Genomic DNA, 15,353 nt, shown 5'->3' with positions numbered 1-15,353 from the left:
TATCTTACTGTTATTCAGAAAAATGTACTATATCCATCCTTTCTACCTATTATCAAAGAATGCTTTGAATCAAAAGTAGTTGTTTTTGTTTTCTTTGCCTTGCTTAGTTTAGTCATTTCTTCTACCTTGATTGCTTTTCAGATGCCTAAATCTAGATTGGTGCAAGAGTGGGGTATGAAGAAGAAATGCAGTATTTTCCCCCCATCTTTAAAAAAAACCAAAATATTAATTTTTAACATTTTTTTAAAATTTGAGTTCAATTTTTTTCTCCCTCACTCTTATCCCTCTCCCAGTCACTGACAAAGCAAAAAATATGATATCTAATATACAAATGAAATCACACAAAACATAATTTCTGTATTAACCATACCACAAAAAAAAGCTAAGAAGAAGAATGAGAAAATTATACTTCAATTTGCATTCAGAATTCATTAGTTCTCTCTCTGGAGGTGCATAGCATTTTTTTCATCATAAGTCCTTTAGGACTTGGATCATTTTATTGATAGAATAGCCAAGTCTTTCACATTGATCACTATTACAACACTGCAGTTACTATGCACAATGCTATCCTGGTTTTCACTTCACTTTGCATCAGTTCCTACAAGTCTTACCATGTTATTTTCTAACACCCTCCTCAGCATTTCCTATAATACACTAGTATTCCATCACAATCATATGCCACAACTTGTTCAGACATTCCCCAATTGATGAGCATCTCCTCAATTTCCAATTCTTGGCCACCACATTTTTGTACATATAGGTCCTTTTTCTTTTTCTTCGCTCTCTTTGGAATATATACCTAGTAGCGGTATTGCTGGATCAAGGGGTATGCACAGTTTTATAGCCCTTTGGGTATAGATCCAGATTGTTCTTTAGAATGATTGGAACAGTTCACTACTCCACCAACAATTCATTAATGTACTAATTTTCCCTCTTTCCCTCCAGCATTTGTCATTTCTGATAGGTGTGAGAGGGTACTTGAGAGCTGTTTTAATTTCTAATCAATAGTGAGTTATGGCATTTTTTTTTAATGTGGCTATAGATATCTTGGTCTTCTCTGACAATATAGTAGCTTTTTTACAGTCAAATTCTTTTTAGTTTGTTTTTTACTCATTTCCCACCCTATTTCTTGATTTTGAACTTTATGTTAAATTTGGGCTCTGCTCACCTTGGGGTGGGAAGGCACTTTGTCAAACTTCAGGGTTTTTTTGTATTGCTATTTTCAGAATTAGTTCAGGGGTGGGGGGTAGAGGAGGGTAGTGGAAAGTGTGTAAGTTTTTAGTGCTTCCGAAGTGGTGCTATCCTAGTTGAGATGTGAATGCTCCCCTGCAGCTGCAAGTAGCAGCACTCTCCTTGGCCCTGAAACTGTGATCAGGACCCCTGATCCCTCATGACTGACCACCAGCACTCTTCTCTACCCTGCAACTACAACCCAGAACTGCTTATGAGCAAAAGAGTTGCCAATTAGTTCCAGCTATACCCAGGGTCAGCAAAGGGTCCTTTTTAATCTCTTTCTGACCAGTTGTCCAACCCACTTATCATCCTGTCAGGGTTGCCTCCAAGGCCCATTGTTACAGACTTCTCCTAGGGACCTCCTAAATGATCTCAGACTGGAAAAAATGTCCCCCTTTGACTTTTGTTGGCTCTGCTACTACAAAATTTGATGTGAGGGGTTATTTTAAAGTTGTTTGTAGAAGTAGGTTGGGGGAGTTCAGCTGGATCCTGGCCTATATGTTGCCATCTTGGCTCCATGTTGTCAACCTTTATTGTCCCAATGAGTAAAATGAGAACATTCAACTAGATTACCTCTAAATTCCCTTCCTACTCTAATATCCTCAGACTCCATGCCTGATATAAGGAAATAATAATATCATAGTATCACTTTCTCCCTGTAGTTCTTATTCTTTTAGAATAAACTTAAATCTCTTGGCCTACTTGACAACTGTATTACAGTTTTTACAAATATTACAGTCAAGTGCAATTAGGCCTATTTTAGAACAATATATCTGCATATTGAATTAGAATCTGCAGCTACAAAGAAGGAATTGCTGAGTCTTACATGAGGAAGACTGAATAGATCAAAGGCCAGAAAATAATGGCCACTTATTTTGCTGTTTATTGTAAATATTCTGTCCATGGCTGTGTAAATGCTCAACTCACATGACTAAACTCAGTAAAAGAAAAACTGAAACTTTTTGAATTCAACGACAATGGACTTTTCTTCTATGCTATGCCAACTAACCAGCTTAATTGTTTTGTAGAGTTAACTTCTTTAAAATCCAACTCTATTAAATGAAGATCTAGTCAAGTAAGTTCACATAAACACTTTAAGATAACTTAATATGGTTCTCATTTTGCCACTGAAAGAAAAGTTCAAGTTATGACCCAGAGAAAATCGTCCAGATAATTCCTACTCTGACAAATCCTGAAGCTCAACTCAATTTACTATTCTATTTTAGGAGTATAGATTTAGACTAATCAACTGAATTCGTTGTAGTCATTATTGTCATTGTTGTTGACATTTCAAGGGAAGTCTAAGGTTTGGAGAGCTGGGCATGGCTGCAAAATTGGCTTCTTAGAGAATCAAGAATAATAATCTAGTTAAGCCCCATGACTTCCCAAGCTCCAATAAAAATCAACATAAGGGATGTGTTGTAGAGAAAGGAGCACTAGATTGGAAATCAGAAAACATGGGTATTAATTCTAACCCGTATGACACTTGAAAAGTGGCTTCCTTTCTCTAGTCTTTAGGTTCCCTACCCATAAATTGAAAGAGTTGAACTGGAAGATCTCTAACGACTACCCTAGCTCAAAATTTATGATCCATTTGTATAGGTCTGATCACCTATGCTGCCCCCAAGGAGACAATATATCCTGGACCAGTCTTTCCCATTTAGAAGCAGTTGGCAACTGCGAAAAAAAAAAAAAAAAAAAAAGCAAGATAGTTTCTTTTCTGAAACTCCCACTCTTCATGATTCTATTGCTCCCTGAAATTGCTTTTTTTTTTTTAACAAGACCTGTGATGTCATTGATATGGCAAATGTAGTAATGAAACTTTACTAATGCTGATCAGCAATTGCTCTGAAACTTTAGTCTAGGGCAATTGTCTGAGGGCACTGAGAGGTTTTGACTTGCCCAGGGTCACACAGCTAACATGTGTCCCAAGAAAGACTTTAGCCTGGCATTCTGCATTTCTGATTTGTATATATTTGATATTTATTTAATTTGTAAGCATGCTATTTTCCCCTAGTAGAATGAATCTCATTAAGGGCAAGGAATATTTCTTTTTTTTTCCTATATACTCTTAGTACCTCCCATAATGCCTAACCTAATGTAGGCACCTAATGAATTCATGTTGAATTGAATTGAATAATTTGAGAAAATTTTAAAAAAGAACCAAAAACATTCCCCTGGAGAATCATAAGGAGAGGGACAGAAATTAATCCCTCAATTAAAAATGAGATATAAGGTCTTTATTAGATGCAAACTAAATTTCTATGGAGATTCATAATCTTTTAAATAAATATCAATAACTTTATTGCTGATTGTTAGTAAAGCTTTGACAGAGATCAAGATGAATAGGAAGAGATAAAAATGCAAAATTTAAAAAGAGGTTATGAAATTTTCCAGTGATTTCCCAAATTCAAGGTACAAATGCTTATTTTGAGACCCAAGAAGGTCATCTGATAGGAAGTCACTAAACAATGAAAAAAGAACACACAGACACATATTAGAAAGGGGGTGGCTATGGTGGGTTTACTAATCGAGGGAGTTATTGTAACAGTCTTAATTGAGCTGCTTTTCACTGTCTCCAAAGCATGTCATAGTAAGCCATCTTCAGGAGGGTACTTCAGGAGGGTACACTGGCTTGAGTTCCATCTCTGCTACTTACCAGCTGTGTGGCTTTGAGATGTGGGATAAAAATTATTCAAGCTGTAATAAGGGAAACTGAGGCAGAGCACTGAACCAATAGCACATTATTAAAGGGTCTATGGTCCACTTCTAATGAAATGGACCTCGGATCTTCCTTGTGATCTGAGATGCTTTCTTCCTGGTATTCTGTGCTCTTCTTCAGATTTCTGAGGGAGTCTTTAAAACCTTGAATAGAGATGAGGCACTGTGGTTACAGATCTACTATTCAATTCTGTTATTCATCTTCAGCATTACCAGAGGAATTCCAGATTTGTCTCACTGTTTTTCAAACATCTCAGACAGCATCATTTACTTTTTGGCTGAAATTGTCGTAATAGTACATAAAGGTCTATCATCTTGTTTTTGCCATATTCCTTAAAGATGAAACCACAGTAGAATTATTAAAATGATTATTTTTACAGATAGTAGCATTGCATTCATTTGCCAGAGGTTAATATCACCCTGGAGGATGAAATACCTTTACTTTTCCATCTCTAGTTGGCTTTCACTTTTTTTTTTCTCAATAGAAGGTAAGATCACTAAGTAGTGGGACAGCTGATCATTTCAAGTATTATTTTGTAATACAACCAAGGTTCCTTGCACTCAGTGAAAGTAAAAGTGTAAATCAGTTTAGTTTCTTTAAATTACATTTTGTATTTTAAAAAATATTTATAAAGAAACATGGAAAAAGTCTTAAAGGTGTACCTCAATATCTCAGGATGGAATGGAGATAAGCCTAAGTCCTCTAAGCTCAGTCAAGTCCTACTAATTTAGAAATGTTTCTGGTCTCCGCTCTTTTCAATCCATCCTTCATACAGTTGTCAAAATTTTGCACAGGGCTAACCATGTCTCACCACTGCTCAGAAACCTCTGTGGTTCCTTATTGCCTATTATACAAAATACCCACTCCTTAACTTGACATTTAAGGCCCTCTTGGAGTAGCTCCAATCTCTTTCCAACCCAATTTTGTTTGAAATTTCTTCAATCATTTTATATGCCAGTCAAACTAGATACTAGCTATTCCTAGATCTTAATTTTCATTTCTATGTTTCTGTACTTTCATTCTGGCCATTACCTAAACTTGAATGACACTCTTTCTTCAGTTACATGTTGAAATTCCTACAAGGCCAAATTAGTTGAAGTAGCTACTGCCTGGAAATGATCTCTCCCTTCTCAAATTTTCTTAGCACCCCTTGTATGGATCTTTTGTTTACTTAACCTGTAAACTGCTTGTTTGTATACCTGTAATAGTAGTACAATACACTTTGAGCTTTGGGGGGGGGGTTATATCAATTTTTATTTTTGTATCTCTAACACCTAGCACATAGCAGCTAGTATACAGTAGGCACTTAGAGTTTATCAAATTGAACTAATGTACAGGAACATATTTCCTATAGTTCAGCATAGTTAGTTTTGGAATGTTTGTTCACCACATGTTCATCCCTGGATAATGATTTTTTTTTTTTTTTAGTTTCGGCAAGTCAAAGTAGAGGAGATTGCAAACTGTGTCCCCGATGAGGAAAATCCACATTAATTAAATTTTAAATTTTTAAAGAATTAATAAACAATAGTCAAAGAGTATAGGATAGACTTGATAACCAGAAAAAAAGTTTAAGTATCAGATATCTCAGATTAAAAAAATAATTAGAGAGGGCAGCTAGGCGGCACAGTGAGTAGAGCACCGGCCCTGGAGTCGGGAGGACATGAGTTTGGATCTGGCCTCAGACACTTAACACACACACACAAAAACTAGCCATGTGACCTTGGGCAAGTTAGTTAATGCCAATTGCCCTCCAAAAAGCTAAATAATAATAATAATAATAATAATAATAGCTAGAGAGTGAGGTAGGGTAAAGGCATGTTCCCAGGAAATAAAAAAATTCATATTTTAGTTATAAAGAAACAGCTAGATATAGAAATAAGCCATCATCTAGATGGAGATAGGGACTTGGTCTATAATTTCCCTGATATAAGGAAAGCCTGAAAATCTACCAATACAGGTTTGTGCCTTTTCCACAATATATCCTTGTAAAGTTTTCTGGAGTACTGAGAGATGAAGTGCTTTGCCCAGAGTCAATAACCAGTATGTGTCAGAGACAGAACTCGAACCCAGGTCTTTGTGACTCCAAGGCAAGCTCTCTTAGCCACTGTCACATTGCTTTTATCATCATCCTCATCAAAATGAACTTAACATATTCACAAAGAACATCAAAAATGAAAAGCTGCTCAAAAGAAAATTGCTATATTGAAAGAGCAGCTCAAAAAATTTGAACCCCAGGGTTCAACTGAATCCCAGTCAGCACAAAGAATTCCTGAAAAAAAAAGAGTTTTCTAGTTTACTAAAAACTAAAAATTAATGTTCCTAGTGAAAGCATACACACCCACCCACACACATATACCCACACAGAGAAAACACGTGTGTGTATGTATATGTGTGTATATACACTGTCATAGAAATAATAAACTGAATAATATAATAAATATATAAAATAATGAACATCAAATAATGAAATAATATGTGAATACTATAATGAGTATCTTTGGCTATGAGTAAGGAAGATCCCAGAACAGAGGAGGGAATGTTCATAGAGTAAGTCTCTTTCCTAACTAAAATCTCATTTGGAGAAAGATTCACATGGACCTTAAGTAGGGTGGAGAATGATGTTGATAAATTTCAACTGGATACCATTTTATCTTTGGGTTGTGATTCAGGCCATCACAATCATTCTAATATAACCTCATCTTACCACCCCTTTACAGTAGTTTCTTTAGTCCAGCATTCATACAAACTACAAAGTCAGCAGACTTCTGAAGATCAGTGTTAAGGGTCATAAGGAATAGAGAAAGATGAAACAGCAAAAGATTATCATCAGATAAAGGCATTTTCAGAGCTTGTGAACATGGAAGTAGCTATGGGGATTTACTTTTATCAAATGATTTCAATGCAAGGCCAAACAGTAGGCATTGGTAAGTGTGGAGTAAGCACCATTTTTGCATCTTTGGGGTATAAAAAGTAAAGGGAAAGAGGGTGTAATTGGAAAGTCTCTGGAGTGAGTCTCAGGTTCTGGTCTTACTTCTGTCTCCATATTTGCTGTATGATAGAGAGCAAACCCATTAATGTGGACCTGGTTGTCTCATTTGTAACATGATCTCAAAGGCGCACAGTTATTTTCTACTCTCATTTTTAGTAGAAAGGAACTGAGCAGGTTTGTTATATAAATAGGTTCACAGGAGAATTGAGTCTTTGAGATGGTTTTCTTGCATTAGTTGAAAAGGGGCTATTCCTTCTAAGTGTTAGGAGTGATTTAGTAGGGAGGGGAATTAAGAAAGAAATAAGGCATTTAGTAATATAAAGTTCAAGAAAATAATGTAAGGATTATTAGAATATATTAAAAGCAGTAATGAAAAATATTTGAATTGGGAAAAAACCACTTATAATTTTGTTGAATAAGAAAGAAGAATCCTAGGAAGAGGATCATTGAACAGTGGAAGAAATGTGCCTTTTGCTGATATCTTAATAAGAGCAGGACAAAGCTTTTACCTTTTAGGACAGTCAGCTTGGGGGGACGGGACTTCCTTCTGAAGGTTGTATGGAAAATCTTTTGATAACAATGATGATAATGGTTGATAGGGGAGCCTACAGTCTTGTAGCTGTGAATTCTTGGTTTTTCATATGTATACAATGAATTACTAAGTGGTAGTCTCAAAAAAGTAATTAAAAAAAAGCTTGTTGTGTTGTCCCAGGGATATCAAAGCATCTCTGTAGATTTTATAAATGGTTTGTCATGTGAATCCAAGCAACTCCAAAATTGTGTGCTCCAAGACAGTCTATTAATCTACTCATTTTTTTCTAATATAGATGCCTGTGAAATTCAGTAATAATTCTTTCACTTTGTTGACACCAGTTTTCCTTGTCTGTTTCCCAGAAAGGAACAGTACTTTCCCAGAAGAGCTTCCTGACTTCAGGTTAAGATCTTATTCTGCATCAATAGATGTAATTTCAGCCTTGCCTACAAGAATTGGGTCTCTGCAGGGTGGCTAGGTGGCACAGAATAAAGCACTGGCCCTGGAGTCAGGAGGACCTGAGTTCAAATTTGGCTTCAGACACAAAACTAGCCGTGTGACCTTGGGCAAGTCACAACCTCAATTGCCCTGCTTTCCCCTTCCAAAAAGCAAAAAAAGAAAAGAAAAGAATTGTGTCTCTGTTCAATTTAGGGGATCTAGTCCTTGCCTTATCCATAAGTGAACTATCTTTTGACTTTTCTCACAAGTGCATTGTTTCTATCTGACAAGAACTTCCTTAAATCTCCTTATTATCAGGTCCCTGTTTTCTCATAAAGGCCTCTATAGTCCTTTCCTGTAAGTACTGAGGGGTTCCCATATACTCAGTTCCTAGGTTCTGTCTCCTCACTATCAGTGTAAAATACTATTTTTGCATGATCCACTCGATCAGATAATCATCATCATCATCATCATCATCATCATCACATTTATATGCCTCTTTGAGGTTCGCAAAGTGCTTGAAAATGTAATCACATTTTATTCCCACAACCCTGGGACAAAAGTCAAGTGACAAGCTCAGGGCCACAGTTAAAAAATTATCTGAGGTAGGATTTGAACTCAGGTCTACATGACTCCAGGTCCAATGTTCTATCCATTGTGTCCCCTAGCTATTTTAGAATTCTGAGAGAAATGTTTATTAAGCAACCAAAAATTGGGGAAATCCAGGATTTTTTCCCTTCCTCATTTGGAGATTAGGTCAAAGCTTAATTTTCTGAAGGCCTGGGTAGATGATGAGATGAAATCTTGGAATTGCTGCCCCATACAACTAGAGAACCTTACAAATAATTTAATCTAAGGTGAATTCTGGCCCATTATGTTCCACTCAAGCAGATTAGATTGCTTGAGGCTGGGGGTAGTCTGGCTTGAAATAGTCCCTGTTTGTCCATGAGTATCAGTCATGATCCCTCAGTTCCTCCTTAGAATAGGTCTATCTCTCAGTGAATTTCATGAAGGGGTCTTTGGCATTGGAGAGTGACAGTGACCCCCTTTGAATATTATTGTTACCATAATTAATAAAATAATTAGTTACACAAAAGCACGTCTTTTGAACTTTTTACATATCAGACAAGTGAGTGGTATCACCAGCCCTGATGTTACTATGAATTAACTTGCAACCTCCTAATTCTTTAACCTTTCTTTTCAGTATTCTTATATTGTCCTACCTTTTATTCTTTGGATCTACTCCTAAAATTAAGAGACTCCTTTGAATTCTTGATTAAAAGATTCATATTTATTAAACATACCAACTTCCATTTTTTTCAAATAATTGTTACATAAAAATTATATTTAGCAAACTAATTATGTTAAACATTAAATATGCAACATATACAGTAATTAAATAATAGTATTGCAATTATATCAAATACTGAAATAGTCAAATCAGTTTCATTAATCATATGTAGCACTGTCAGGAACTTTGCATGTTTGATTATGCTGGTTTCATAATGAAAAATACCTATGGGAAAGACAAAAAGGTTTAAAAAATCCAACATGTAATAAGCTTCTAGGGTTCATCCTCATTTATATCCTAATTGGGGTTATCACCTTTCTCTCTACATGGTGTTTGCTCATTTTTATTCTTCATTCTCATCCTAGGTTCTGAGGAAATCAAGGAACATGGTCTCATATTTCCAAATAATTATTAAAATTGTAACACACCTCAATTAATTAGCTCTGAGACGTCACCCTATTTTATTAAATGTTATTTAAGAAATCTGAAAAACTTTTTTTTTCCTTATAGGCATTTGTTCTGTTTTTCTCTCTCCCCTTACCCCACCCCTCTCTCTGTTTCCTTCTCTGTCCCCCCTCTCACATACTATCTATATATGTATATTTCTATATCTATTCCTCAGTCGCTAAAACTTAAATAAATATTAATGTTACTGGATAAACTCTTTAATAATAGTCTAACAAAGACAAATAAATATTTACAATATTGTAGGTTTGAAAAAGGTCATAGTTAATGTAGACTTTAATCTTCACTACACATGCTGACTTCTCAGTTATGAATATGGATGCCCATTATTCAGTTTTAGTCTTTCAAGTCCTACATTTTGTAATGGACACCAAGATATAACAAGACAGCTATGCCAATTATAATTTGATAGGAGTGTTTATTAACCAGCTGGGACTGCCTCTCAGACTGAAAGACAGCATCGAGCTTTCTGTTAGACATAATTTTATAGACAATGTGATTGCTAGCAACAGAATATGTTTCTAAGGGGTTAGCATTGTTTCTATTGAGGCGAAGCTTTCTCAGTATTATTATTGTTGAGGCAAAGCATCTCAGTATTATTCCCATTGAAGCAAAGCATTCTCAGTATTATTCCTATTGAAACAAAGCCTTAGTTTTATTTCTACTGAAGCAAAACAGACCTGAATCCGTGGGAACCTGTGGAATGTTTTAGCAACACAGGAGAAACATTTCTTTACTATTGGAGCCTATTAGGTGGTTTCCAAGGAACCCAGTAGGGGTCCCCTCTAGTAGGTTTAAGGGGGTTCTAGTGTATAATTTCTGGTGGGCACTTCACCTTTAGTCTTTCAAGAGTTCTCTTTATAATGTTTCTTTGTAAGGTAATAGTTAAAAACAGTTACCAGCATCTATAATCTCAGCTATTAAAGCTGTGATTGTAGGAGGATCACAGATTTAGGACTTGATGGGATCCTTAGATACCATCAGATCCAATCTTCCTATTATATAGAAGAGATAACTGAGGTAGATGACTTGTCTAAGGTCCCATAAGTAGAGAGTGGTAGAGTCGGGATTTGATTCCTTTTCAGTATGTAATACTGCTTGGTTAAATAAAAATACATTATTTTTCTTGTTTGACTACCTTTTCTATTAATTAGTACACCTATATCATATGTTTGTTTGGGGGTAATCAGTTTTGCAAATCTCAACCTGTGGAGCAGTTCATTATAATATTCTCTATTACTAGGTCATTTTAGTCTCCAATCTAATCCTTCTGAAAAATTTTTTAGGATATAAAGTAATGTAAATAAGAGGAAATCGTGTAGTAGAGTCATTTCCTACTAACTAGAAAACCAAACACAACTCCTACACAAGGTAAGGTGGTGGATGAGAAAAAATGCTCTCTGGGAAAATTTAAAAGGTCATGGGTAATCTGTTCACCATTGTGTGCAAGCAGACGGGGTCACCAGGATTCCACTACTACTGCTGGGTTCAGAATCACCGTATGTCCTCCTCATGTATCCCTTTCTCTTCTTCTACTTTTTGACCCTACTTACAGTTTGTTGCTCTGATATACACTCAAAAATAGAGAATTGATTTTTCCCTTTACAAGCAGAGATTTTTTTTTTTGTTGGGGGGGTTTCTTTGTAAGCCTACCCTAGCACTTAGCACAGTGACTGGCACCTAATAGGCACTTAAAATGTTTATTGATTAATGATTTCTTTCCTTATTAGTTCCAACCCTAAAACTTCCTTAAAGGAAGAGGATCTCCTTTGCCTCACACATGTTCATCTGAAGCTAATTTGCAAAGTTCCTATTCATGGAAAGTTTGCTATATGTCATATGAACAAATTGTTTTCCTATATTGATTATGATCAATATCCTAATTAAGTCCAGGTTTCTTTGTTAGGTCATGACTAGTAGAAGTGTGGTACCATTAAAAAGGAACCTGGATCCTTCAAGACACAGTCATTTCTGAAAAAGGATTCCATTATTAGGGATAAGAATGGACCAAAGAATTGCCGCTGTGCCTCACTTTATGAGGTAAATTCCTTGAATTTAAATCTTCTTTTTTCAGAGAAGAGTCATATTCTTAGTAGACTGAGGAAATTGCTTATTTGCAGGATACATATTTTGAAATAATTACTTCATAGTTTACTATTTTTTTAAAAGAATTCTTTATGTATTGGATTTTCTTAAATCAGGACTGACCTTTATTTGTAAAAAAAGTATCATCAGTTTCTTATTTTTTTAATGTTAGAAGCCTCAAATTACTTTCACAATAATTTAACTATTCAATCTCCTTTTCTATTTTGAATTTACATTTTTTCCTAATGTTAAAAGAAAGAGGACCTTGAAACCAATGCACTAATTCCAGTATTAATGTACACATCTTTAGATTTTTATTTTTTTGGCAAATGTTAGATCAGGTAGTTAGTGAATTGACAAGTAAAGATTAACTGCTTTTTTTTCCTCTACTATTTGACAATTCAAAATAAAACGTCAAAAAGAAAGAATTTATCAGTCAGGCAGCAGGAATCTCGTTGTTATTCTTATATAGTATGGTATCTTCAGGTTGCCTTGTAAGTTCAAAAATGGAATAAATTAATGAGGAGAACCAATTAAGCTGAGTGTGTAATAATGGACTCATTTGGATATTGTCCCAGATGATGTCCTTGGCTAATGGCAGGAAAGAAAATGAAGTGACCTGATTTCCAGGAAATGAGATTTGCTTCTGTAAAGTGGACTTTCTTTGAAAATATTCATGTTTTTATCTACCTGAGTATATGTAAAACAGATTCGGCTGCCTGTCTTCATAATGATGTCTTGTTGGAGATGCAGACTTAGTGACCACATGTGATTTGATCAAAGACCGTTGCTCTGATTTTCTTTCCTCCCCAACTTCATTCTCTCACTCCCATGAATCCATTCCTCCTCTCCCCCAAAACCAGTGAGTCCCATGAAGGTAATATCTGATAATTTTATAATAAAAAAATAAGTTTATAATAAAAAAATAAATTTATCATTATGTGGGAAAATACACAAATTGATTGAATATTTTTTTCCATGACTTTGTTCAGGATTTATATAATAAATACAGCACAAGAAATTAGTGTAATGAATTCTGAATCTTAGTTAGAACTGTGGAGACATTCAGTTGACATTTCAGCTTCTGCTGCTGCTTCTTTCTCCTATGTTCTGTCCTGCCTCCATGCTATTGCTTATGTTTTTTCTTTTTTTCCACTTGAAAACTCACCCCCGATTGATAGATGATACATAGATAGATATAGATACACATATATCTCCATGTGGATATCTATCTATGTATCATCTATCTATGTATCTATCTATCCATCTATCTATCCTACCCATATGTCAAGGTCCAAGCCCTTACACAAATCACCTTTTAACAACTTTGGCTCAAGCAGAATTCCTCCTTCTTTAAATATATACTAAAATACATGTTTGAAACAGGTGATTTCATAAATGTGGTGTAATCATGATGGGATTTGAAGATCTTCTATGCCCCTTGTGTTGGCAGGCTAACAGGTGCTTAGCACTTGGTTTAAGGTTCATAATTATGTCAAGTGTTGAGACCCAGAACTTGTGAATCCCCCAGGGGGAGGAACTTGCTGATGTAGAAGGAAGGGGTGGGGCAGGGAGGAGCCAGAGCCAAGTAGGGGCTGGCCTGGAGCCAGCACTGAGTGGCAGCCAGTGGAGGCACAAGCAACAGCAACGGGACGGCCGCAGAGGTACAGATGGCAGTGGCAGCATGAACTTCTTCTGAGAGCCAGCCAGAGCTTCTGCTGAGGACTTTTGCTGAGAACTTCTGGGAGTGAGCAGCATGGAGGCTGAACAGCTATCATGAATGAGAAGAGGATTTTTTGCCTGACGGAGCCTGTTTTGCTTTAAAGGTTTGGGAATGTGGGTGCTCACTGCATTTAACTATGTGTACCAACTTTGTGGCTACTGTAATTACTTTGACTTGATGGTTTGGGGACTTGGCTTTCTGGTATTTGAATAAATGCTTTGGCTCTGTCCCCCATGTGGAGAGCCTGTTGCATTTTGTGATTCACAACTACACCAGCATATTTATAGTCACCATGGGCATTGTGAATATTGCATTGTTGTTACATGTAGATATTCTCTTTATCAATGCAGTTGACAGAACTTATACATTTCTGTCCAACCTCTCTCAATATTGTCCATTCCCTCTCATAAGTTCTTCATAGTTGGTAGGAAATTTTTCTTTATTTGTGTATAGGTTTTGACTGTTCCAATTCTTTTGTCAAAGAAAATATTCATGTCATATAGGCATGAGATTTATGTTACGCCTCCAAGTTTTTTACCTTGGTATTTCTTTTTTTACTGCAGAACCATGTTTTTCTTGAGTGTATTTTTCACCACCATATCTGATTCCCACTCTTGCTTTTAAGCCACTGAATAGCAAAATCTATTTTTATTGGATTTTTAAGTTTGACTGAGTTCTTTGTTGACATTCTCTTTTTCTTTAGCAAAAGGTGTTGTTGCATAAACTGTCATTATTTTCATGGTTTTTTTTTCCTTGAAAATAGTTATTATTCAGAATACAATAAGAACTGACCAGTATCCTATGTCCTAAATGACCAAGTGATGTTTCTTGTTGCCTTTGGGAAAAAGATGAAAGTAGTTCTGTTAACACATTATTTTTCCTATCTAAGGAGAACCTGATGCCCTTTCCCACATATAGTTCAGGGATTCTTTTTTTTCCCCACATTTTTAAATTTTATTTTTAATTTATGTCCTGGATTGGTTTGGCAGTCTGGTGGAGTCCAGGAACTCCTTAGAATGCTGTTTTTTTTTAAGCACAATATAAAATACATAAAATTACAAAATAAAAAATTTATATCGAAATATAATTATCAAAGTGTTGAAAGTCCAATATTCTAGCTTCTCAAGAGCTTTTTTGAATCATGACTCTTTTCCAGAGTGATAGGTATTCCTCTTGACTTTGAATCATTTACTACTTTAATGACCTTGCCATATATGCCATTATCCAAGTCAATCAATAAACATTTATTAAATACCTACTCTGTTCCAGGCACTGTGATAAGCACTGAGGACACAAAAATATGCAAAAGACAACTTTAACTTCAGGGAGATAACAAGCTAATGAAAGAGGCAACATATAAGCAAACATATACAATGAAAGCTATATACAGGATAAATAGGAGATAATTAATGGAGAGAAGGTTCTAGAATTAAGAGGGGTTAAACAAGATTTCTTGTAAATAAGGGATTTTAGTTGGGACCTAAAGGAAGCCAGGACAGAGTTGAGGGTGAAAACATTTCAGATTAGGAGAGACAGACAATTGCTAGTGACTATTCTTTGAATTCAGTCATTAAACCAATTCTAAATCTATCTAACTATACTATTGCCTAGCTCACGTATTTCCAACTTGTTCATAAGAATAGCAAGAGAGGTGTGATCAAAAACTTTCCCCAAATCTAGGTAATGTATATCCACAGTGTTGTCATGCTCTACCAATCTAAAAAGCTTGCCAAAAAAACCCAAAACAACAACAACAACAACAAAAACGAAGCTATTCTCTCATGACCTCTACTTTTAAAAAAATTAATTAAATTTTATTTTCAGATTCACATTCTATCCCTCCCATCTCCTTCCAACCAACTGAGAAAGCAAGAA

The sequence above is a fragment of the Petaurus breviceps genome, unplaced genomic scaffold (genome assembly GCF_028583685.1).
Source record: "Petaurus breviceps papuanus isolate PSGF00001 unplaced genomic scaffold, PetGlider_PUasm1.0 90696, whole genome shotgun sequence".
Lineage (NCBI taxonomy): Eukaryota > Metazoa > Chordata > Mammalia > Diprotodontia > Petauridae > Petaurus > Petaurus breviceps.
This window is presented reverse-complemented; position numbering follows the sequence as displayed.